This window comes from Cygnus atratus, chromosome 12 (genome assembly GCF_013377495.2).
Source record: "Cygnus atratus isolate AKBS03 ecotype Queensland, Australia chromosome 12, CAtr_DNAZoo_HiC_assembly, whole genome shotgun sequence".
Classification (NCBI taxonomy): domain Eukaryota; kingdom Metazoa; phylum Chordata; class Aves; order Anseriformes; family Anatidae; genus Cygnus; species Cygnus atratus.
This window is the reverse complement of record NC_066373.1, coordinates 6,010,875-6,035,320: the sequence shown is the minus strand read 5'-3', so window position 1 is coordinate 6,035,320 and position 24,446 is coordinate 6,010,875. Positions and strand designations below refer to the sequence as shown.

At 42.9% G+C, this 24,446-nt stretch overlaps 1 protein-coding gene across 3 annotated transcripts in view; it reads right to left on the bottom strand.

The window, feature by feature from the left end:
- Positions 1-12,919: 12,919 nt before the first annotated feature.
- Positions 12,920-24,446, bottom strand: part of MAF (MAF bZIP transcription factor) — a 60,584-nt gene continuing 49,057 nt past the window's right edge. For 2 of the 3 annotated variants that reach the window (XR_004778164.2, XM_035543662.2), the window contains one exon: positions 12,920-13,695. The gene's annotated coding sequence lies outside the window, so the exon portion shown is untranslated. Of the gene's footprint in view, positions 13,698-24,446 lie in introns of all 3 variants that reach the window. The other variant, XM_050713255.1, reaches the window with a different exon arrangement.

Here is a 24,446-nt window from a genome sequence, read left to right as displayed (position 1 = left end):
ACTGCTGCTCGGATGCACAGGGGCATGGGATGGGGCATTCTGTTTTTAGTCAGGGTATGCTTTGCCAGTCAGCTCCTATAAAACTTACAGTGACACAAGACACTTACTGGCAGATGAAATAGTTCAGTGTATACATGGTCCTTGGGGGAATAACATCATTTCTTGTTCTTCTTACCAGTATTGTTTAACCAGGTCTCACAAACGTGTTTGTAAGTGAGTGGAGTGCATCTGGGTTTATCAGAGGTGCCTACCTCAGCCTGCACCAGCAGCTGTGCCTGCACCCACTGCTGCCTGGCAGCACTTCCTTGGAAATTTAAAAAAATTAGCAGTCAGGATTAGAGTCAAATGACATTTGCTCATCCGAGATTTCTTTCAGTAACTGACACAGGGAGAAAGAAAGAGAAAACCTGAATAATTGAAAGGGGAGGAGGGAGAATGAAAGAATAAGGAAAAAAAAAAAAAAAAACCAAACACCTCAGTTCTCAGTTGGCAAGAGGAAATCCCACCAAGGATATGTAGAGATAATACTGAGCTGCTATTATACGACTGCATCCCTCTAAAGAAGAAGTTATCTCTCAATGGATCTGCAAGGATGTTTTAAACAAATCAGTAAATGAGCTAGTCTGGGGACGTGAACAAAATATGTGTGTTTTCCAGTCTCTAAATATAAACAAACAAAACATAAATATTCAAAGATCACTCTAGTTAGTCCTCTTGAAAACTCTTTGAGGAATAAAATAAATGTTAGGGGTGTTTATATTTTGGAGCAGATGATCTCCATGGGGGAAGAGCCAGGAGGGGAAGGAGCTGTCTTCCCCGGTCCCCCTGGCTGGTGATTTACTCACCCATCACTGCAGCCCAGTGCCGAGCAGTGTCCACACCACATAAAGCTCAGTGCTAACATACGACACACATAATGGACCTGCTTGGAAGTCCTCGCTTGAGGATTTATGAAGAACAATCTAATTATTCAACTCAGTGCTGCTCACTACCATTATTGCTCCTATTTAAAGCCTCCGTGGAATAGGCCGTTTGTCTCTGGGGACAGACCTTGTCATAGTGGTTTTCATTGATAGAAATACACTCCTCTGTTTTGATAGCAACCCAGCTAATCCTGGAGGGACTCGGTAAACATATCTCATACTTGATAGGCCCAAGAAATTAGGCCTTGACAGCCCAGATTTTCCAGGAGCAGAGAGATGGGGTTGCTTTACCAATAAACTCTAATTAAAGGGGAGCAGGAGCCAAGCCCATCCTCTGTTTGCAGCAAACACGAAAGCACTTGCTGGTTTCCTCCAGCTTGTAATTGTTTCAGCATCCTGAAGGAGGGAGGGGGCTGTCAGCCTCCCAGGCCTGATCAAACGGAGGATGCTATGTTATTTATAACCCTATGATATGTAACAGATGAGGGAAGTCACCTTGGCTAAGCAAGTGACTCGTGTAACCTAACCTTGGGGTAGCTACCTATTGTGCGCAGCAGCAGGGTGAACACAAGCCACAGGGCCACAGAATGGGAAGGGAATCCAGGGGACATCTCTCGTTCATGTGGCACAACCATGTGGATTCCCTCCTCTTAGGTGGAAAATGGTTTTTAATTTGCCTGAATATTTATCAATTCTATGTGCATCAAAAAAAAAAAAAAAGCATCCTTTGTTCCTCCTCACCTACCAAGAGCTATTGAAGCTTTGCATTTTCCCCTGTAAAATAATTGAATGTGTGTAAGGGGAGTGAACATTTACTAAAATGCATTTGTGGACAGTCACCAAATTCCTTTCATTAGCTACTGGCAAACAGCTGAATGCTACCTGTGACCAAAGAGATGATGAACAATAAGAATGCACAGCTTTAAGCTGGCCAACCTTAAAGGAAGCATTTTTTCAGCCCTTTACATGACAAACTAAATGCTGTCCTGACTACATCCCCCTGTGCTTCATGGGCTGAGCAATGTCAGGACATCCACAAGGATTTAAGGTTGTGATATTCAAGGGGGGCCTCAGGGAATTAGTAGCCAGGTTTTTAAAGGTATTTAGATACCTAACTCCCATTGATTTTGGAACTGGCTACATGTGTGGAAATCTTGCTATTGCTTTTGCTGTTTTATCTTTCTTCGCTCAAGGCAATGCTAAGAATGATATATGGGCCATAATTAAAAATATACATGGGAAGAATAACCCACATATCTCTACAATTCTCTATTCCTTTCCACTTAGGAAGCCCAGATCTCTTGTACATGTAGAAACTGGAGCATTTCTTTCCCTCTGAGAAACTATCCATTTTTCTCCATCATCCAGATCACATTTTCAGGTTCCTGGTCTGAACATACCCACCCAGCTTGGCTCTTTTGAGCATTTCTCAGCAGGACTTGCAGACCACTGTGCACTGCTTTCCCTGCAGATCTGTTTTCACTTTCATCTCTCCCAGTTTTTGAAGGCGTAATGAGCAAAAACCAGTCCCAGCTTAGCGCAAACCTGGGCAGGCAGCTCAGAGGTGCTACAACAGCTGCATGGGGAAGGGAGGGCATGCAGCTTCTCACAAGTTTATTTTTGAGGGCATAATCACAAATGTGATGACTTTCAGGGCGCAATGTGCAGCTCCTGAACATGAAGGTTAAGAACATGTGCTTTTCCCTCAGACCTGATAGATCATTGCAAAAGGCTTGACCCACTCTGCCCTATGTGTGATGCAAAACCCAACAGCTTTGGCTGCTTGTGGCTAGTGTTAAAAGTGCTGGGTGTTGGTGTGTTCCCCCCTACACACACTGTGGCCTGAAACAATGTTGATAAATCGTGGTATAACACGAATAATCTGGATTCTGATTTACTGACTGGGACATATTCGAATGTCTGTACGGCAGAAGATTTCCTCTTATGCTGAATATGATAAAGGGTAAAGGAGCTTTATTCCTCTAAGAGTTACAAGGACCCAATTTACACAGAAAAATGTGGCTGACGCTCTCTCAGCTTCTCTAAGGGATGCTTTGCATGGGATGAAACGGGCTCAGTTCTGTTCTACTGTCAGAATGGCACCAGGGTGGGGTGGGCTTCAGTCATTTTTTGCATACATTACTCTTACAGAAGGCTTGGACCTGCAGTCCAAGTCCTGTAATTCTCTGGTTCTAATTACCAAGGGAAAAGGTTTGAGGAGCCCCTGAACCCCCCAGCTGTTGGCATGAGCCCATTTCTCTGCAGAAGCTGGTACCTGGCAGCATCCAGCCTCAGGCACAGGCAGGCTGGAGCCACTCTGCTGCTAAGGGAGCAGGAAAACTGTGACATTTATAATACAGGACACTTGTGATAACATTTTTTTAAAGATCTGAAGATTAAGCATCAAGTCCAACTTCATTCTCAGTTAACATGGAGAACAAAATACCTTGAAAGGGTGATTCAGCCCACCCCAAGTGCAGGGATCCTGGCTGGCTGGCACGAAGGAGACACCTTGGCTCTGTGAAAATTGTTGAAAGTTTGTGCAGTTGCTGAAACAATGTGACTTGACTGCAAACACTGCAACCAGAAATCAGTTATTTCTTTTTTAACCTGCTGCCTGAAAACAAGATGAATGCAAGCCAAAAAACCACATGGCTGTGTTATAGATCGTGCTGTATCACAACTAGCAAGGAAAGGCTTGTTCCCACCCTCAGCATGGATGTTTGCTGCTGAAGGCAGTAAAAGTGCAGCTGAAATTATTTTACTAACTTGTAAATAACAGCCCTCCCAGATCATAAATTACTTTCCAATAGGAATTTACTCTTCCGGGTAAGATGAACAACTCTAAAAAGCAGCCTGTAGATGCTGTCTGCACTGATTTCATTGCAGGACCAGGGTCATGGGGCTTAAAGCAAATCTCTGTTCTGCACTCCCACCTTCCTTCTAGATTAAACCCCCCAAAATAGCAAAGCGGCCAGGGCTGAATCCAGCGGGCCCAGTGAGCAAGATGGCACATTGGACAACAAAGGGAATTCTAGATCACAAGCACTCAGAAGTCAGACATGGCAAAAGCTCGGGTGGCTCCACAGGACACCACTTTCTCAGGGCTTATCACACTTTTTGGCTGAGAGACAGCTAGCTTAGCTGGAGCCATCCATGAGCTGACTGAGGGCTCTGAAAGCAGGCTGCTGCTGGGGCAGGGCGTGTGAGCAGCAAGCAGCGGGTATCAGAAATGCAGCGGTTTGCTTTCTTATGAGGAGGTCAAAGCAAATCCCTAAGAGTCAGGCCAGCCCATTTTAACAACGTCTGATGGTGCTTTTCCCATGCCAGAGCTGTGATTGCTCTCTTGCCCTGGCTGCCTCTGCAGCACCGCAACACGCTGAGCTGCACAGCCTGTGTGCTCCAAGGGGGGCTGCAGCATGGGCAGGAGCTGGGAGAGGGAGAGAGAGAGAGGGAGAGGAGAAAGAGAAAAAAAGAGAAAGAGAAAGAGAAAGAGAAAGAGAAAGAGAAAGAGAAAGAGAAAGAGAAAGAGAAAGAAAGATGAAGGAAGGAAAGGTGGAAAGGAGAGGAAAGAAGGAAGGAAGGAAGGAAGGAAGGAAGGAAGGAAGGAAGGAAGGAAAAGAAAGAAAGAGAGAGAGAGAGAAAGAAAAAGAAAGAAAGAAAGAAAGAAAGAAAGAAAGAAAGAAAGAAAGAAAGAAAGAAAGAAAGAAAGAACTGTCAGTAAGTTGGGCCCAATGTACAGCAGTCCTACATATGGGAACTGGCCTTGGAAGCATTGCACATCAGGGCTCACACCTAATAAGGCTGATCTACTGCAAAAATACTTAGTTTGGCTGTAACTTACTTCCCTCAGTCTGTTCCAAAGAATAAACATCCTTTGTGCCCGGCCCTCCCTACACATGTGCACATCCCCGTGCACAACCCCCCATGTACACCCCCATGTGCACAAGCACGTGCACACCCCCAGACCCCCAAGCTGCTCAAGCTTCCATTCTGCCCAAATTAGCCTCATTGCTTCCTATAGTCTGCATAACACTTTTGGCACTTTTCTGAGTGAAACGTGCTGCCTCTTCTAATGAGGGACGGAGCAACCGGCACCCAAGTACATTCCAGCAATAAGTTGCAGTTTACTTTAAAGTCATTTACTTTTTTTTATGAGGAGGTGAAGGCAAAGTTACTTCATTGTGGGATTTCTTTTGCTTCCTGTTTTAAGTTTCCAGGTTCTTGTAACAAGCTGCTGCCTTCTGCCCCACAGGTGCCTGTGTTATCATGGAAAGCAAGCGGCTCTTCCTTCTCTCCTCCTTTCTCCCCACCTCTCTCCTCTCTTCCCTTTGCACCATGCTGTGGGGCTGTCGGAGCCCCAGCTACACCGTGAATGGCCACTGAGAGCCCTTATGGGAAAGAGCATGGGGAGATTTTACAGATTTTACAACACATCTGGGTATGAAATTGGTCCTTTTAAGGCTCCCCTGGACACTGCCAGCTTATAGGCACCCCACGTAGCACCCAGCCAGCTCTGGTGCAGGCCTGCAGACTGCAGAGGGACGACTGAGCCTGCAGACCTCAGGCTGAGATTTCGACCTGCCCCAGCTTCAGTGCTGCTAGGATCTGGAAAATGAACCTGACTTATTGAGACTATGGCTGCAACTCAAATGAAATTTGGGTTCACACTTTTACAGTTTAAAAACATGGATTTTTTTTTTGCTCAAGTCATAAGTCTTTAAAGGGCTATGTAAGACCCCACGGCCTCATGGAAAAGTCAGCGTAGAATAACTCCCTTGAATAAGTTAAAGCCTCTCCTGACCTCACAACTAAAGTATTTGAGGCACTAAACGAAACGAGGCAGTGGGAGAAATAAAAGGTTCTGTGGACATGCTACAGCATCTCTTTATCTTCAGAGCCTGAAGAGGGTGGAGCACAATTAGCTCATCCACGAGAAATTTGGGCAGGCGAGGAGCTTCAAGAAGCACTGAATTCAGTTCCAGGCTGGGATGCTGCTGTCCCCTGGAAGGTAGCAGTCAGCTTGGCAAGGCATTTCTGCAAGAGGCTGTGGTGGCCAGAGCAAATGGGATCTGGAGGGGACTAAGAGAGGACAGATGCCTTGGTGGCCATTAGATTCCAAAGCCCAGGTGCAAACTCTGTGCTGCTGCTTTGCAGAACAAGGAGAGTAGAGCAAAGGGAAGAATTATCCTGGCAATGCCCCATTCCTCAAAATTGCTCCATACCGAACATCAGAGAGACGAGGATTTTGCACAGACCCACATCTTGCTGTCTACGTAATTTGGTCTGTCCGAGAAGTGACACTGCTGCACAGCTTCATACCCACTGCCAGGAAGGAGCAGAACTTCCAGGCTTGGTGCAAGCCCCGGGATGCATCCTAGCCCAAATCATGTTTTCTGAGAAATAGAGGCAGAAGAAGATATTCCCAGGCAGCTGGATGTGAGAGTATTTCAATATCCGCTCATCCAAGGTTTAATCTCTAAATTGCAAAAACATTAACATTATTGATTGATCAGACATCAATCCAACAGGAAATTTAATTAAATTAAAATGTGTCACTGAGCAGTCCTCACTGCATCACATATAAATCTTGGGTAATAAGTTGACAAAGACAGCCACGATTGATACTGTGTTCCCAGCTTAATTTATCCCCCACCATTTTATTTTCCTGTGCTGATAATGAGCGTGCCCACAGACGTTCCCATCTGCAGGGTGTCGCTCCGATGCACACCAGCCCTAAACCCCAGCTCCCAGACCCCCACCAGCACTAAATGTGGATTATTTACAGTCAGCAAGGCTCGCACCAGCCGGCTTCTGGGGCAATACCTCCATCCAAGGCGCTGCCAGGGGCTGGCCCTGCTCAGTGACGGCTGAGCACAGCTTTCCCATTTCAGACCTCATGGCAGTAGTTTTGTCCCTGGTGAAACCACTTCACAGAACTGTGCTGGAGCCACCGCCGAAGCTCAGACACATGCAGATAATAGCAAGATGCTAAGATGATTAAGAAACAACTCCGTACAGTAACTTCTTTGGAGTATTATAAATCATTACGGCTGGCTGAATAACACAAAAAGAGATTAAGAAATATTTTCTCCAATTCATTTCTGAACAGCAGTGGGTTTGGTTTGCTGTCAGTAATGGCAGCGTGATATTTACTGTAATTTATTATTATTGTCACTGCTTGCTGCTATTCAGGCAGCCACCGGCTATTTACCAAAAAAAATTTGGGAATACATGAAGTTTGTGTGGGCTTTTTTCTAAGCTATTTCTTGTACCCGCTGGGGTCTCTTTGGTTCCCCAACATTTGTTGTTCTCCTTCCCGAGTACCAGAGTCCCCGGGGAAGCAGTGGGGCTGCCCATGACCCAGCTCACGCACAGCAGGGATGGGGAAGAGTGAAAGGGAGCAAGTCAGCAGCCGATGCTGGGCTGCGAGGTCTGTGCATTCAGTAAAACGTGGGGAGGGAAGGAAGGGAAACCCGGATCAGTATTTATAGACATCAAAATCCAGCACTAAGCATTTTGCAGAGAGAAGGAAAACAAAGATTAGGTTACTGAGGTGAACCCTATTTGCAGTCAGCAGCTTCCAGGCTCACCAAGCAGCATGCACGCCCTGCGGTCTCTGCTCCTGAGCACCAAGCTGCACGTGAGCTGTGCTACCTTTAGGAACCACTTGGATTGTTTTTTCTGCTGTTGTCTTTAATCTTCCTAAATCCCAACTCCAATTCAGTCTCTTGATAGCTGTCCTCTAAACAAATACCAAGGTAATAGCGATCAGCTTGTGACTGGATGTGAAAATAGAGCTGTCTCGGCATTGATTCCCACAGACAGGGCACAGATTGTCTCTGTCTCCACCTCCCACTTGCAGCACAGGAACAGGTTTCGTGCCTTTGTCACAAGTGCCAACCTGAGGAAGTTGCAATGCCAAAGCAAGGAAAGGAGCGGTGGATTTACTTGACAGCATTCGTTCCTGACAGTAAATCTCTTCCGAATTTGATCCGTAAAGGTTTCCTTCTCCGTGGTCCATGTCATGGGTGGCTGTTCTGGGGGGTGTGTTTCAGCCCAGCTCAGCCCCAACACATCTCTGCTTTACAAGGAAAAACCCACACTGAACAGGACATAAAAAGTGAGCTCAGCTGCAGGGGGGAACAACTCTAGAATGGCATTCAGAGGCCATGATTAAAGAGCTGTAAATTACAAAGTGTGTTAATTCCAGACACACATTTACATGGAGTTTGTCAGACCTGGCTCTGGAACATGTATTTCCTGCAGAAACCATCCAGAAAAGCTAACAGGCTGCTTTAAACTCCAACATGCAAGAGGCCCCCAACCAGGATTTAATGGATTAGTATGGCTGGAAAGGACCATCGCGATCATCTGGTTTTGTTTCCTATGTAACACAGCTGAAGAACTTCACCCACTCGTTTCAGCATCAAAGCCATAACTTCTGTCGAAGCTATTGCATATCTTTAGAAAGACACTCACTCTTGATTTAGAGACTGAAAGCAATGCTAAATCCGCCACATTCCTAAGCCAACTGTTCCAGCCGTTAGCTACTCTTGCTATTAAAAAGGCAGACTTTCAGGCCAAATTTATCTAGCTCCAGCTTCCTACAGTCAGATCCTGCTATGTCCTCTCTTGTTGTGTGAAGGAGCACATTACAGTCAGGTTTAAATTGTGGGGACTATCTTACAAGTCACTGCAAGCTTTCTCTTCTTGGATAGTCTTGGAAATATATCACCTGCGAAGATTTATGAATGGACAAATTCATTGAAAATACCATTCGCAAAATAATGGCTAGAATAGCCCACCCTCTTTTCATGAAGTATTTCTGTGCATTTTCCTGTGTGTGTTTTATTTCGCTTTTCATCTGGTGGCTCTGGGATGATACGGATGATGAGATATAGCTAAATACGTATCGCACTTAGAGCTCTCCCTTAGCACACCAGCCGAGGTGTAATTCTGTGCATCAAAGCAGCAGTCTGTGTCACATCCAGCACAGACACTGAACAATGTCCCCTTAGAAAGGGCACAGGGTGAGAGTAGCTTTATGACACTATTGATTTATTCTGTGCCTGCAGTTAAAAACTATACCCAGACAGACAATAAAAATAACTGCTCTAACCATATAACAGCTTCCTGCTACTAAAATGGATTTTACACTTAAAGTCATGGAGGGCTTTTCTTTCTTTCTTTTTTAAGTCTCAATTACGATATTTTTTTTTTTTGAATAAATGGAAATGAGAAATTGTGAGAGCTGTTTTAGTCCTGATGTTTTCCTTTTTTTCTGATATACTTAGTGTTTAGAAAGTCCAGGATGATTTTCCTGTTGCATAGTTGTGTCGTAAGTGGTCACCATAACTAGGTATTAATCAGGCCAGATAGTTTAGTGCAGGCTTCCTACATGCAGAAATATGCAGTAGGAGTGGTAATCTGGAATGGATTTAACATATAAAATAAAATTGATTACAGTCTTTGCGGTCAACTGGATGAGCTGGGATTGAGGTCTTGGCCTTAGATTTGAATTTTAAAATAATATCAAGAGCAACAGGATCATCTCCCAGAAAACTCCTTTTAACTCAAAAGACCCCACTGAAGGAACAGGTTTGCAGGCTGAGATTTATGCAAGCTGCAATCAGTTTGCTGCATCGAAACTGGTGTTTAAGCAAGTTGCTAGCAAGTTTCTGTGGTACCAGGAAAAACAGCTCTGAGAAGGGAAAAGGAGAGGGGAATCTGCTATTCAAGTGCCATTCCCTTTCTATTGGTTTTATGATTCAGGAAACATTGCCTGAATAGCACATAGTGTGAGATATTGTACCATGACCTCCTGTCCCTGGAGATGCTCTCAGAAATTACATAATTCCATCGGTAGGGATTTTATAAAAGCAAGAAAAGATTGTAATAAATGAACCCAAATCCATGAAACATTGGTGGGAAAGTCAAGATTAGGCTCTTCACATCTGTCAGGGGGATTCTTCCACTTACTGATGTTTTATGATAAATTTCAGACAAATTAATTATCTTGTTTTAAAATTAAATTATTGAATATGTCTGCAAGATATGTTTATATTTTAATTTGTAAAAAACACAAATAGGAGTATTTCCACATAAAACCACCTTGTGGAAATCCTGTGCTCTCCAGTCCAGGGAGAGAAGATATGATCTTTTTCATCCTTGCTTTTACATATCCTTTTGGTAACTCTGGCACTGGAAACCCTAATGTCAGTTCTTGCATCAGGTGGCATTGTCTGGTGAAGTGCTCAGGTGGATGTGACACCAGAGACAATGATCTCTTTTGGTTTCTCAGATTTTCACATAATGGACAGCAGACAATAACAAAGATGGAAATTAACATTTCCACTTAAATTATAGGGTTGATTATTAATCTTCATCGTATCTTCCATTCACCCACACAAAACGGTATCTGGCCCTTACATTTCACACCTTCTCCCTCATACTGGATTCACCATTTCAAGAGTGCAATTTCCCAATTTTACTTACACCTCACTTTCATTTTTATTACTTTCTGTGAATGTGACTATTTTACATCCTAACAATCACCACCGACTTCTGAGGGCCCACGGTGTCTGGCCAATTTTGAATGTGCAGAATCATACAGTCATCTAGCAGTTCATTGAGCTTTTCCCTGGAGCAGCCCCGGACTGCTTTGGAGGTGCCATGGGACCCCTGCACAAAGCCAGTGTTGATGGTTTCCTGCGTGGGTGGCTGCTTTGCTTGTCCCTCTGTGGCTGCACTGCTTAAGTGCAGCTCCCACGGGACTGGTCTTTAAAGGAGGTTCATGACAGCAAGTTGCACCAGAGCTCCATCAGCCTGGGGTGAAACCCTGAGCTCTTCAAATAGGAAGATAACTGGGAGCAGGATTTCTCCCTGAAAGTCCTTACAGCTCTGCAATGCTGAAAAAAATCCTTATGGGGGAGTGATCCCTTCTGGTGCTTTTCCAAGCCTGCTCTTGAGAGTAGCAGATATATTTATATTGGAGGTGGGTTGCTAAGCACAGTAACTACTCTACAGGAGCTAGGCACAACAAACCAGCTCCCCAGGTTTGACTCTGTGCTCGAATACAGCTATGTGGGCGTAGATGGCTGCATAACTCAATAATTGTGATAGCACATAAATCCTGAGGAGGAAATTATTTAGGGTAGCTATGGCACCTGAGGGTTTGCACTGCTAAGATGCTCAACTGGAGCTGGTCTTTCCCAGGAGCAATAAAGAGGCTGATGGTTTTCATCAGCAAAGGAAACCATTCTTGATATCTGTTGGCGCAGGTCAGAACACAGGGTGCTGCTTAGGGGATAAAGCGGGATAACAGGTCATGGAACAGCCTGACTTGAAGGGGAAAAGGTTGTGTCTCACCTGGTGTGGCCCTGTGTCATAGATTTACAGCACTTATGGAAAGGGAGCACTCAAAAACATGTGCCAACGTCGAATCTTTGAATTTGCACGCTTCTGGGATTTTGTGCTAAATCCAGGAGGTTGTTTTCACATATGTTCCTGGAAGACTGAGCAAATGTATTGTGCCTCATTTCGTTTCCCCTCCAAAACTGGCAAAAGAGCAGCAAAAGATCTGTACATGCTGCATCGTTCTGCACTTCCAGATGGAATTGTCACCTGGGAAAGAAACTGGCTCAACAAAAAAACAAGGAGGTAAACCTGGAAGATCTAAGTGGAGGTTGCTGTCTGCTGCTCAGCCAACTGGTCTTTGGGAAGTACTCTCAAAGTTCACCAGTTCACTAGCTGGATGCCAGTTTGCCAAGAGATGCTATCGGTTGATTAAAACACAGCCTGCCAGCTTCCTGCTTGATAAAACTAAGTACAATCTGATCGGGAATTTTCAAATCCATTACAGAATGACCAGCCCATCACTTAAATCAGTGTGCACCACTTTGCCATGAATCATCAACGTACTTTGCTAATATATTTGTAGCAGCTAAACCTTGACAGTCTGTCAAAACCATCCCTGAGTGCCGGATTCTTGGGGGTGGGAAATGGCCGGAGCTTCGAACCACGAGGGTTTCCTGTTGTTCCTTGCTCAGCTGGGTGAAGGTCATTTCCTCTCCTCTCTTACACAGAAGAAACTGAACCCTCAGACCTTGAAGACAGGACAGGTTGCTCCTAGAAACAGCAGCAGCCCCTGCAAGGAGCTGTCTCCTGCACGGTCACTCTAGAAACAGAGGTGCAGTCTTGCAATTTATTTCTTCTGCATGCTGTAGCACCAAAAAAATAAATAAAACAAAAATAAGGCTGCAAAGCCAGGGTAGTAATTCTGCAGTGGAAGGAAGGGGCATGCTGCCAATGCATTAAGGATAATCCACTGGCTGGTTGGGGTGCTTAAAAAAAAATAAAAACACAACTCCTTTGTTGGCTCTTTGGAGGGTTTTTTTTATCTCCTGAGTTGGATCCCCAACTCCAGATATACATCAGTGTTTGCACATCAGCTGCAATGTATTCTTGATCATCCCAGTGTGATAGATGGAAGTGTTACTCGATGAATTGCTGTGGGACTCTTGCTAGCTAAATGACATAGATATACCAGAAGAACAAGTCAACCCCAGCGGAAAAGTAAAGTCTTAGTGCCCTAGCAGAAATAAGATCTTAGGAGGGGAAGCAAACTGATGCAAAAGCTTCTAGAGAAAGCAAGCAAATGCAATGAAATTGGGAGGCCTTTTATTATTGATCACCTGAGCAGCAGATGATAATGAAAAGGAGAGGTCAGAGAGATAATAAGCTGTAATCATAGGAATTCTCAGGTAATGCTCTGATAACCAGTATTATCCTCCAACTCCACCATTACTTCTGCGTCTTTTTGCCTTCTCTCTCCTTCATGCCCTTCCTTCAGTTCTCCCTCCCTGTTCTTTTGTGTTGTAATTAAACACTGCACGATCTACTCAACACACATACAGACAGCACAGCATTTCTATGTAAAATGACAATACAAATTCTTATGTGGTGTAAAGTCAGTGTAACTCCATATCTGGTCTCAACATGTTTTATTTACAAGAAAATGTGTAAGCAGGAGACAAATATCTTTTGTTTGCACAGTTTCAAAAGCATATAGCATAAGGGGTAGTTCATGCCCCTCCTTACATTGCTGAGAGTCTGGGAAGTCTCACCAGAAGCGGGACTGACTTGGGATAGGTGTAATAAAGCAGGGATTCACAGGCATAGTTTCTTCATTTACACTAACACAAAGTGAAAGGACAAAGAGGCTCCCCAAATTCTGCCCTTGTGGTTCAAATTTGAATATATATTTTTAAAGCTGGCCAAGCAACTGAAATTAAACCTCATGTAATTAAGTTCTAGTAATTTGAATGGAATGCAGTCCTGGGAAAGTTAGCAGGCTGAAAAAGTTATGGCAAAGCAGATACATCGAATTTTTGGTGCCATTCCTATCACATCAGAAGTCCACAAAGAGGGAATTTAGGAAAAGTCAAGAGGTTTCAGTCTCTGGCGTGCAAACCCCAGAGGTCCATGGGCTAAACCCAACAAGCAGCCGGCTGGGTGGTGTGTTCCCACCTGAAGATCTCTTCAAGCTTCCAGTGGAGGACTGTGATGCTGCCCCAAAGTCTCTGTCCTCAAGAACGCCACCTTCTTCTTCGTGAACATACGTGGCATTGCTCTCTGGTCCTCATACCCACCAGCAGTCCTGGCTTACCTCCTGCTGCTGAAGAAACTTTTGGCCTCCTCATGGTGCAGATTTATAAGCAGTGTGATCTCCTCTGGGTCCAGACGTCACCACTCCAGGTCTTCTGGGAGACTAAGGTTGGAAATTGGAAAAGGGATCACAAAAGGTGATAATGTAGAAGAAAGGAGAGCAACAAGAAGGAACAGCTATAGAGGATGGTATAGTTAATAAACAGAAAGGATAATGAGCCAGGAGAAGTCTTGGTGGAAGAAGGAGAAGCAGCAGCTGCAAGAACTGCCAGACACCAATAAAAAGAGCATCACATAAAGCATTTGATCCTCTGTGTAGCACAAGCTCCACTCCGGGTTGGCATGGGAGCTCTGAGTGGTTTGACAGCCTTTCTCTTGCAAAGCAGTGTTACATACAGCCCGGAGAACTTCATGGTGGTGTGGCTCACCCTTTGGATCAGAGCTGAATGTCCCACCAAATTCTGATTTGATTTTGAAGAGAGCTCCCTGTTGAGTCTCCTCTGTTTGCACCGAAGCTGCTCTGAAGCTGGACTAGTGTCCCAGGGGATTACTGCAATACCACACTATTGCTTCAAACCAAATGCTACTACAGACACCGCTTGTGTGTAAGCAAGAGAGGAACGCTACTGCCAGTAACCCTGAATACATTAAAATATCTGGGGAAAAACTGTAGGGGATTAATAAAATAAATATGCTGAACGCTACCAGAAGGGTTTTTGAACACTGCTATTTTATGAGTTCATATTGTACCTTCAACAGTTCCACAATATGCAGCTAACATCAGCTGGAGCTCTACTTAAAGAACACTGAAACCCACAGTTTGCCCACTGATGACCAAATTACACAGGAGGAACTACAGTTGATAAGACAAATGATTTATGGACTATTGTTTTCAAAGTTCTCGTAAATAACCCTAATTGGTGTTAATCATCCACCCTCTGCTTTGTGTTATCACCAAGCAAAGTACACTTCCTAAAGTAGCTATTTAGGGGCATAATCCTTCAGAAAGACAGGACAGCTATTGACTTCAACAGGATCTGGATTAAGGCCCTCAGACAGAAGCAAGTGACTCTGGAATATGAGCAAAACACATCACATTGTCCTTCCATGTGTGCATGGAAAAGTTTCTTTTCACCATGCAGAACCAAAATTTCCTGATGCTATTCTTGCCAGCTTGCAGTTTCTGCCCCATCCCTTTACAACGGGCTGGCAGCATCAGCTTCGAGGAAGACTGCTCTCAAGCAGCAGACACCCACACCAGGACTTGGTGGCTTTCTGTCTCCAAATTTATTGCTCTCACTGAAAAAGAGCTTTGATCTTCTGGTGCTTCACCATTTGTCACACTGTACCCTTGTCAGGAGGGAATGGTGGAACTCAAGACCTCCTTGTTTGCTGGCTTTAGGTGTAAGGTTCGGTCAGTTCAGTTTTAGCATACAGATGAGCTTTCTTAACCTTAACAAGTATGCACTTTAAATAATGCTTAAATAGCATTCTGGAGGGTACAGTAGCATGCTGCTTACTTACGGAAGCTACAAGGAAGCTAGACAGCTTTTCAATTCCTATATCAAAGATAAAGAGATTTACACATAAAAGGGTGAATTATTTTGATTTGTAGTTTTCAAGCCACGACACATCCACCAACATAAATGCTTCCTTGTCTCTGGTTTCTGATAGTTCATATCAGGTTCAATGCCCTAGATTTTCAAAAGTGGCAATTTTGGTGCCAGTATTTCTCAGTGCCAACCCAAGGTGCTTTAAAGATGCCAGATATTGTTAAGATATTGTGTATCTTTGGAAAATTGTGTCTTTTTAACGTCTCTCAAACAAGACACACCAAAGTGATAGCATGCAAAATCATCAGGGGTGGGTCTGCCAGAGGGATAACATTCTCTCCCCTCAACACCATCCCTTCCACTGGGCTCTTCATGCCAGTCTTTGCAGAGTCATCCCCCTCTCCCCATCCAAGCTCCCTACAGAGTCGAAATTACCAGTCCTTTTTGACACTCTCAACCACTGAAAATCCTATGTAACCTATAAAAAAAGCTCATTTCCTTAGCTATTTCATCTTTTAAATTGCTGTCAGAGAAAAGTCTTCTAAGGCATGATTCTGGACACCTAATACCTAGCTATATGGTATTTGAGGGAGAGGAGGGTAAAAACCCTATCCCATTATCTGCATTATCCAGTTACCCTTGGATGTTTTCCATGTACTTGGAGGAACAAAGCCCCACTCCTGAGGCTTCACATTGCAGCCACTGCCTTTTTGGCAGAAGAAGGGTGGATGTGGCTCCCTTCAAAGTCAATCAATGTGACTTCTTTAAGCAATGTAGAAGGTCACAATTGTACCACTTTCTAATAGAGTTGGGTACAATTCTTGCTGAGTCCTAAATGTTTATGGGGGGCTCAAGTTGCAGAGAGTGTTGGGAAAAGTCTTTTCTGGTCCTGCCTTCAGCACATCTTCTATTCCTAAGTCCTTTGTAAGAGTTTAAGACCAAATAAAAATTATATCTAGGTCTCTGAGATTCAGTGAAGCACAAGTATGCAAAATGAAACCCCAGATTACACAAAACCAACTTAGTTTTGTGTTTCATTATGCCTTTGAACACATCCAATTTTGCTGAAAGGTTCAAAGAGTTCAGGGAGCTCTTTGCGAAGACACGTCACATTTTGAGCAAACTTTAAATGATTTTGAATTTCACATCAGAATATCTACAAAATTTCACCGTGGTCACAAAACAGAAATCTATCACATTTCAAGGGACCACTGACTAGGAGAGGACACCTGAGCAAGGCACGTGTGAAAAACATTCAGATGAAGTCAACAAACAAAACTATCAATTCAAAATGCTGAATCTTTTAAGCCAGAATATTCTTCCCCTACAATTAGAGCCATTTTATTGCCACAACTGGAACTGGATCCAAAGCCCACTAAAGTCAAGGGTAGAATTTTCATTGATTTCCAAGGAGTCTGGATCAGATCCTAGATCACATTGTCACACTGCAGCAAAACCCAACCTCACTGCAGCGTACACACCTGCTTTCTAAAGTCTCAGCTCCAGCCGTTCAAATTCATTGCAGGTACAATCTGGACTATTTCAGCATTGTTTTGTGCAATGCTAAATAAATAGTGCTTTATCAAAATCAGCAAAGATGAATACTGCTTTTTGTCAGTAAATTAGGACAACTAATGAACACATTTTTTTTTTTTTTCTTAAGAGTGTTTGCTTAAATCAAAACCAGGTGTCAACAATCCTTGTTCTATCAGGCTGGTGCTTTCCTGCACAAGTGGTAGATTAGGGTTAGCTAAAGGCATATGAAGTGAATGAGGACCTCACACTATTTTTAATGGAGATACTTAGGTTTCCTTTACAGATGAGAAAAATTCACCAAAATCTGGTTAGTCAAGGGCTCAGAAGATTCTGTGTACAGAAGAGAGAAAGAAGGGAAAGAGAGGAAAAGACAGGCAGTCAAGAAGAGAAGAAGGAAGAAAGGAGTGAAGGAAGACTGCCTGTTTCATTTGCTAATACTTCAGGCTGGCAAGTCACAAAAACATGAAAACCTTCTTTAACCTCTTGCCTCCTCTTGACAAAATCATCTACCTACAGATTAAAAGTATCTCCAGACATTGCCTGAATTATTTTCTTAGGTGGTTCTGTAATGTAAATTGCTATGTGCATTAAGAAATTATTGTGAAAATAAGACATGGAGATATTTTTTTTCTCTGCAAATCGAAACAGAAGTATATATCTGAGGGGAATTTCTGGGAAGAACAAATAATCCTCTGGAGCTGGTGCTAGAGCAGGTGCCCTAAACAAACCTACAGAAGGAGTGTAATGAGGCAGTGATTTATTGCACACTATGCAACTCTCACTGTTGTACAGTGTGTTGTAAGAACCAGCAAAAGGGAGAGGCAGCAATCATACAGCCTCCTCCTCCTCCTCCTCATGTGTTTCTGGATATTACCAGCTCTGGTATGATGGTGTGATACTGAAACATGGGTGCAGCCACACTGAGTCGCAGGCTTGGCAAACGATCTCTGTGCTGCAACATTTCACATTTCAGACTTAGAGCTGCACCATCACCCCTGCCCAAAATAAATAAATAAATAAATAAATGTCTTTGGATATTGTAAAGCTTTGTGTAAATACCAAATGTAATTTGTGTTGGATGTGTTATTGCTCTATTTGCACAAAAGGGATTTTCAGGAACATTTTCATCAGGACGTGAAATCCTAGATCTTCCAAAGTTAATGGTAAAGCTTCCCTTGCTTTCAAAAGGAGCAGCATTTTACTCATTCCATTTAAAATGTGTTAGTGACTAGTTACAGATGGAAAATTCTGCACATATAAACATATTTGTAAGAAAATCTCAGTCCTAAAGAATTACAATCAATCAAATGAGGAGCAGAAACATGTAATGCAACCAGTATTGCACCAATCAATACAGATCAACAGGAGTCTGATCCTTACTGGGTGGTATTTGCAATTAGCTGTGTTTTTTTGCATTTTAAAATTCATTTGGTTTCTTGTAATGACTGGTGGATTGCTTACAGTTCTGCCCAAGTTCCTCCCATTTTCTTCAATTTAATATAAATATATTTGGTGAGTTATTTATAATAAATAAATGTGAAAAAAATTACCTGCAGACTACTTGTGCTCACCCCCTCCCCCTGCACACAAAAAGGCTAAATCAGTGAAATAAATTAATTGCTATGAATTATTCAGCTCTACCTGTGGCAATGAAAAATAGCAAGAGCATTAGGTTTCTTCTTTGTGTACTAAGCCTCTAATTTATAGAGAATGCATATTAATAAAACACAGGATATTCATCAATATTCAAGTCACTGGCTGCCTGGCTATTTAATCTAAAATTACCAGCTAGCTCAAAACTCTTACTAGTTAATCATGCAATCTAAGCCATTCTGATATTGATGGTTAACATTAATTGCCCAACTGCAATTTATAAAATCCTCTCCTACATCTTCCTTTTGCCTAGCACAGAGCCCTTTGACATGTCTAACTTCACGGACAAGCTGCAGAAGACCAGTTCATCTGGGCCCTTCTACAACCCAAAATGTTTGCTTGTTTCCCAAGAAAAGGATGTAATCTCCCATTGTGTTTTTGCATCTCTTCTGAATATACTAACAACAGTGAAAGATAGTTATGGTCTGAAGAGGATATAAAGAGAAATGCTAGCTCTGCTGCAGTCAGTGAGAGTCACCTTTGACTTCCATAGCATTAGAGTTTCCTGAGCATCACAATCAATACACATCAATACACTACAAGGAGCACAACGACTACCCAAATTCCCCTGCCACACCACATCTCGGTTCCTTAAACCTTGCTGAAAAGGGGCCTCTAACTAACTAACTAGCTAGCTAAATAACTATCTTATCTAGCTAGCTAGCTAGTTCCAGCTCTGACATAAAGGATGGCTGTTTGGTTTCCCTGAATATTATCAGAAAAAAAATGTTTTTCATTGTAAAAATTTTTATATATTTCGTGGTTTCTGCAGATGTTCTGCAGGTGGTGAGAAGACCCACCTGGTTTTCATTCCACAGAGCATGTTGGCCTTTAAATGGTAGCATCAGGGAGGATGGAACAATGACCAGTGTCACAGTGACCAGTCATGAACTCCACAAAAAGACACCAACAGTGGATTTCCTCCCCAAAACCTGACTTCATGTGATACAACTAGGCCAAAATTTAGGCACAAACTCACAAAGTTTATCATACCAGTAAGAAGTGCCGATGGAGTGGATGTCAGAGACAACTTCCTAAAGCGCTGCATGGTAACACGTAATGTGACCCCATATCCATATTCCTCACCTACAATTTTTCTTCATTGTTCTACTTTTTTATTAACATAATCAGATTAAAGCAAACCAAGAAAGAACAACAGCAAAGGTAAAGGTTCAGCCATTTTAACCAAACAGTTAAGATCTTGGAAGTTAACTGTAAAGCAGGATATTTGCAGCCAGTTCACTGTCCTCACTGAAGCAGGAACTTCAAACTGCAGTTTATATAATTGCATAAATATACTGCACAATAAATAAAAGCTTTCTTAAAAATGACATTCTCAACCTCTTTCAAATGGTTTTACTCTTGTTTCATTTAAGCTTAGGCTTAAGAACCAACAAAAATTTTGCTAAGAATACTTTTTGAGGAAGGAAAGCCCTGTTCTCTGTATATAGACATTCTCCGGAACAAAGAGGCAAGTTTTCTGAATTTTGTCGTTTTGCCCCTCTGGAACTCAGGAACTACCAACAAATCAGGAATTGTTTCCTTCCACTATTTGAGGGCTGCTTGTGATCGCTCACTGGCCGGATAAGGCACGTGGTGGTGTTTCTCCTCCCCGATTGCTCCGGCATCAAAGCACGCTCCTGGCCTTGGGACTTATGTAAGGGTTTCCATCCATCACAGCCGTGTCAATAAGAACTTGAACCTGAATGTTTGCAGAAAGCAAACATGAGAAGTGCAATAGTGGAGTCTACCCCAATTCATTTCAAAATTCCGGTAAATATTTGTGAACAATGTTTTGTAGCATTCGTACAGCTCCCATTGGCGATTAAACTCAGCTTCAAAACATACTGAGGCTCTCAGTGAATTCTGAGCTGCCGAAAGGTAACAACACGCTGACAGCAGAGAGAAAATGATGACTGCAGAGTGAAACACAGCCTTGGATAAATAAATTCTCAGCAAATCTCAGTAATTCTATGTGGCGTAAAAGAGGCTCGAGCCTTGTCTGAATTGGGCTTTCACCGAAGTTAGAAAACCAGGTTTAAATTAAATTAAAAGACCATTCTTCTTAAAAGCACTTCTCCACTGCTTTGGCTGGAGAGTGTATTTTTCTAACCAATGTTTACATAGTTTGATCCATTTTCACTTCTTTGCTTTAACTGAAACTATTAATTAAGGTATTTAAAAATTAAATTGAGTATATGCCTCCTTTGGACTGGATCTCAGGCTTCATTTAATTGTTGGTTCTCGTGCTGGGTCTGGCTGTGAGGGTGTGTGAATCTGTCTTGATTTGGAAATGAACCCAAATTTACAAATGTATTTCATGCAGGTTACAAGATTTAGTAAAATGCCAAAGACATGCCCTGCTTTAATTGTTTTAATTGTTTGGAATATATCCCTGTGATATTAAAAATGACATCTGCAATAAACATGGGCACATGAGCCTTGTGTAACTCACTGCAGAAAACCGTGTGCATTTGTAAATGGTTTAGCTGGAGTTAGAGGCATAAAACAAATGTTTGATTTTGTGAGCACGAAAACATTCACACATTTCTTGTGATTTATATACTGTAATCATGCTGGATTTTCAAGTGGAAAGGGTGCCTAGAAATTACTGAAAAAGGGTCATCTCTATCTTTCTATTTGCAACTAATATAATGCAAGGCTTTCAATCTTAGTGGGGCCCAATATGCATACTGAAGTCTGATTTAGATTTTCCCGTTGAACGGCTTTTCTGTATATAAATCTCATGAAGACACACTGATCCTTTAAACTTCAGTGTTGATGCTGAAATTATGCTGTGTGTCAAAATTACATCAAACAGCCGCACTTATTTCCACCAGAAAAATTTGATTATTTCACTCTCATTTACATTACATTTTTTCCCCACTGTAATGCTGACTTGGAAATTCCCTTAGGTCTGGACACATGAAGTATACTTTTTCAGTAGAAAGAAAGCTTTCATTATATTTCATGATTTTTTTTTCTCCTTGATTTGAATGTTATAATTGGATTCGGGAGATATTTATTGCGAACTTCATGTTTTGCCAGGCTCCATGAGCGGCGTCTTTTAATTTCTCTCTTTTCAATGAACGTTTTGACTTGATAAAAGTGGCTCTAAGGTATTTTTACAAAAGGGGCAACAGAGCCAGTTCATTTTAAAACCCTCTCTTTAAAGTATCTCATTTCCTTATTATTTCTTAATAGCAGCACAATCCTGCAATGTCATAAAGAATGCCGCAGTTGACTTCAGTGGGATCAGGATCACTCCCTACTGTAATTAGTTCTATATTTCAAAATATTAGAGGTCATTTTATTTTTCTTTTTTTTCTATCCGAGAAAAGAAAACATTTTGGAAAAAAAAGACTTTCAAGGGTGACTGTCAGTATAATACTAAAAATAAGTTGCATGCATTCCAGTTGCTACAATTTATGCCTCTAAGGAAATTTTCCTCTTCTCATTTACTGCAAAATTTTAATGCGAGCTTTTACAGCCATTGATTCAGTATCTTTAATCTTCCCCCAGTATTAGACAGAAATGGGACTAACTGGGGAAAATCCATCTGGTTATAAAGCACACTGTCTATAAAGTTGTTCAGTTCATCCAAAGCGACTTTTTTTCCCAGTGGGTTCAGATAGGATGAAATTATAATATTTGGAAATACTGTTAATACTATTCAGAGATTAATACATTTGTAATTAATAATAAGTTTAAAATATTATGACGCCTCTGGAGAAATCAAAAGATCTAATGCCAATCACCCCACTCTGTCAGGGATGCTTTAGATCCCACTGCACCAAATTCAGATGCTGTTAATTATATTCAGCAGCAAAGCCTTCTCTCTGAGCCCACAGGGTGAAATTGTGCCTCAGCCCACACCAGGGAGGGAGCACATCACCCCAGCTGCTCGTTTTGATGGGCTCCTTCATGGTTTGCATGCAAAGGGCTGGGAGCTGTCCTCGCAGGGAGAAATTAGCTGAGCATCCGCCTCTCTGTCCATAGCCCTGGATGCAGGGAGGTGCAGCACCTGGCCAAAATGGTCCAGGGCCTGTAACAACTTGACCCTGACCAGCTACAGGCAGAGCAACATGTCCGACCATGCCCTTGGAGCAAGGAAAAAATGTATGCTTTCCCCTGAGGACCATTAGGTAAATGCTAAAAATACAAAGCACAGCTTCTGACTCGCAGAGTGCAACTGTGCCCAGTGGACAGTCCCTTTAGAACTGATGGGACTGTTGTGCAGAATGAAATTGTGAACCTGCTGAAGTGAATGGAAAGACTCTGGTGTCCCGCGGGGGTGTCAGGTGTTTGCATCCAGGACATGGAACTTAAGGACATGGGCAAGATGCTGGCAGGACACAGGACCTATTTTGGGACACTGCCTATGTTAGGTATGTCTACTGATCCTGCTGACACTGCCCCAGAACACGTGGGAGTCATTCATGCCTTTGCTCACCACCAAGAGAAAAGGGCAGGTTGCCAGGCTCTCCGGGGGAGGCGGTAGCCCAGAAGGTCTGGGTCTGTCTGACAGGGGTGCCCCACCACGGAGCCACAGCAGCGGGACACTGGGACACCAGCCCTGCCAGCACTGGTTTGGGGATGGCAACGTAAAGCCCTGTGAATGCCCAGGAGGTTCTTTCAGCCTCCCCAGCAGGGTCATGCCAGAAGATGCCCAGCTTCCCATCCCAGTGTGCCTCAGTCTGTTGTCTCCTCCGCGATTCTCTCCGCTAACTCAATGCAGCACAGTCCAGATCTAACACTACCATCAAAAACCTCTCCAGCTCCATCCCAGCTAAGCCACCTCCTCTGCCCTTTCCCCACCCATAGAAACACAGAATCCCAGAATGGCTTGGGCTGGAAGAGACCTTAAAGCCAATCTAATTCTAACACCCTGCCATGGGCAGGGACACCTCCCACCAGACCAGGTTGCCCAAAGCCCCATCCAGCCTGGCCTTGAACACCTCCAGGGATGGGGCATCCACAGCTCCTCTGGGCAAAGTGGGTGCTGAATTTGGAGGCGCTGGAGCAGGGGTACTGGTCCCTGCCATGGACTCTGCTGAGCAGTGAGGGCACTCTTGTCAGCGCTCTGTGGGAACGAGTGGAGTGACATATGCTAACACGCTGTTAAACATAACACTGCCGTGTTTAAAAATATGCTAGCTAGTCGGATCAAATGCATTTTTAAACATGCCTCTTTTTTTTTTTTAAAGGAATTGTTTTGGGTTAATATGTGTGAGTAAAATCATTTTTGAGCATGGTGGAGACACAAGAGATGTAGAATTAAGGTAAGTGTCCTTTGGACAAGTAGAGTCTTCAGGGAAAGTTGACTTAAAAAACAAGTTTTCCCTGATAATGTTAATTTGTTTACATTGTCCAGTTCACAGGATTTCACCATGAGCAGGGAGCAAAATGCTTATGCGCAGCATAATACTCATGTAATCCGTCCACAATGTTTATAAATTCGGCCCTAAGGCACTACAGCAATAAACACCCTCATTATGTAATACGATAATAATAACTCCCCAAAAGCATTACAACTCTTCCTGTCAATACAGGTATCTCTTTAATGTCATGTTAAAACTGAGAGCAGAATTAAAACCACGGTGCAGTTTAGTGTCTTTAGTGATACTTGTAATATATGTCCAGGGAGAGTACAAATCCTTTCAACTGAAAGAAATCCAGTTTCTGACTCTGTCCCACGTTCCTTTTCTCTCCACAAATTGCTACTGCAGGAAAACATGTCAACATTTTCCCTTTGCATGCTCTTCTGCTGCTGGCTAGTCCTCCAGGTCTGTTCAGCCCAAGGGTTATTCTACAGCAGCCCTTTAGTTCTAGTTTGAAGCCAGGATCCTCAATGATACAATCATTTACAGCAAAGCTGGTGGCGCCATCACAGGCCAGTGAGTGTGATTTTGGCCGGTGGACGAAATAGCAAGTGCAAGAGAGCACGAAAAGACAAAAGGCTTTGCTTCCATGCAATGTAATGTGGAATAGCAAATGGAAAATGGAATAGCAAAATCTAGGTCAGTGAAAAGCTTACTTGTATGAAGCAACAATGAGCAGAATTGCCTCTAAATATAACAAATACTTACTCAGGTTTTTACAGAAATCATTG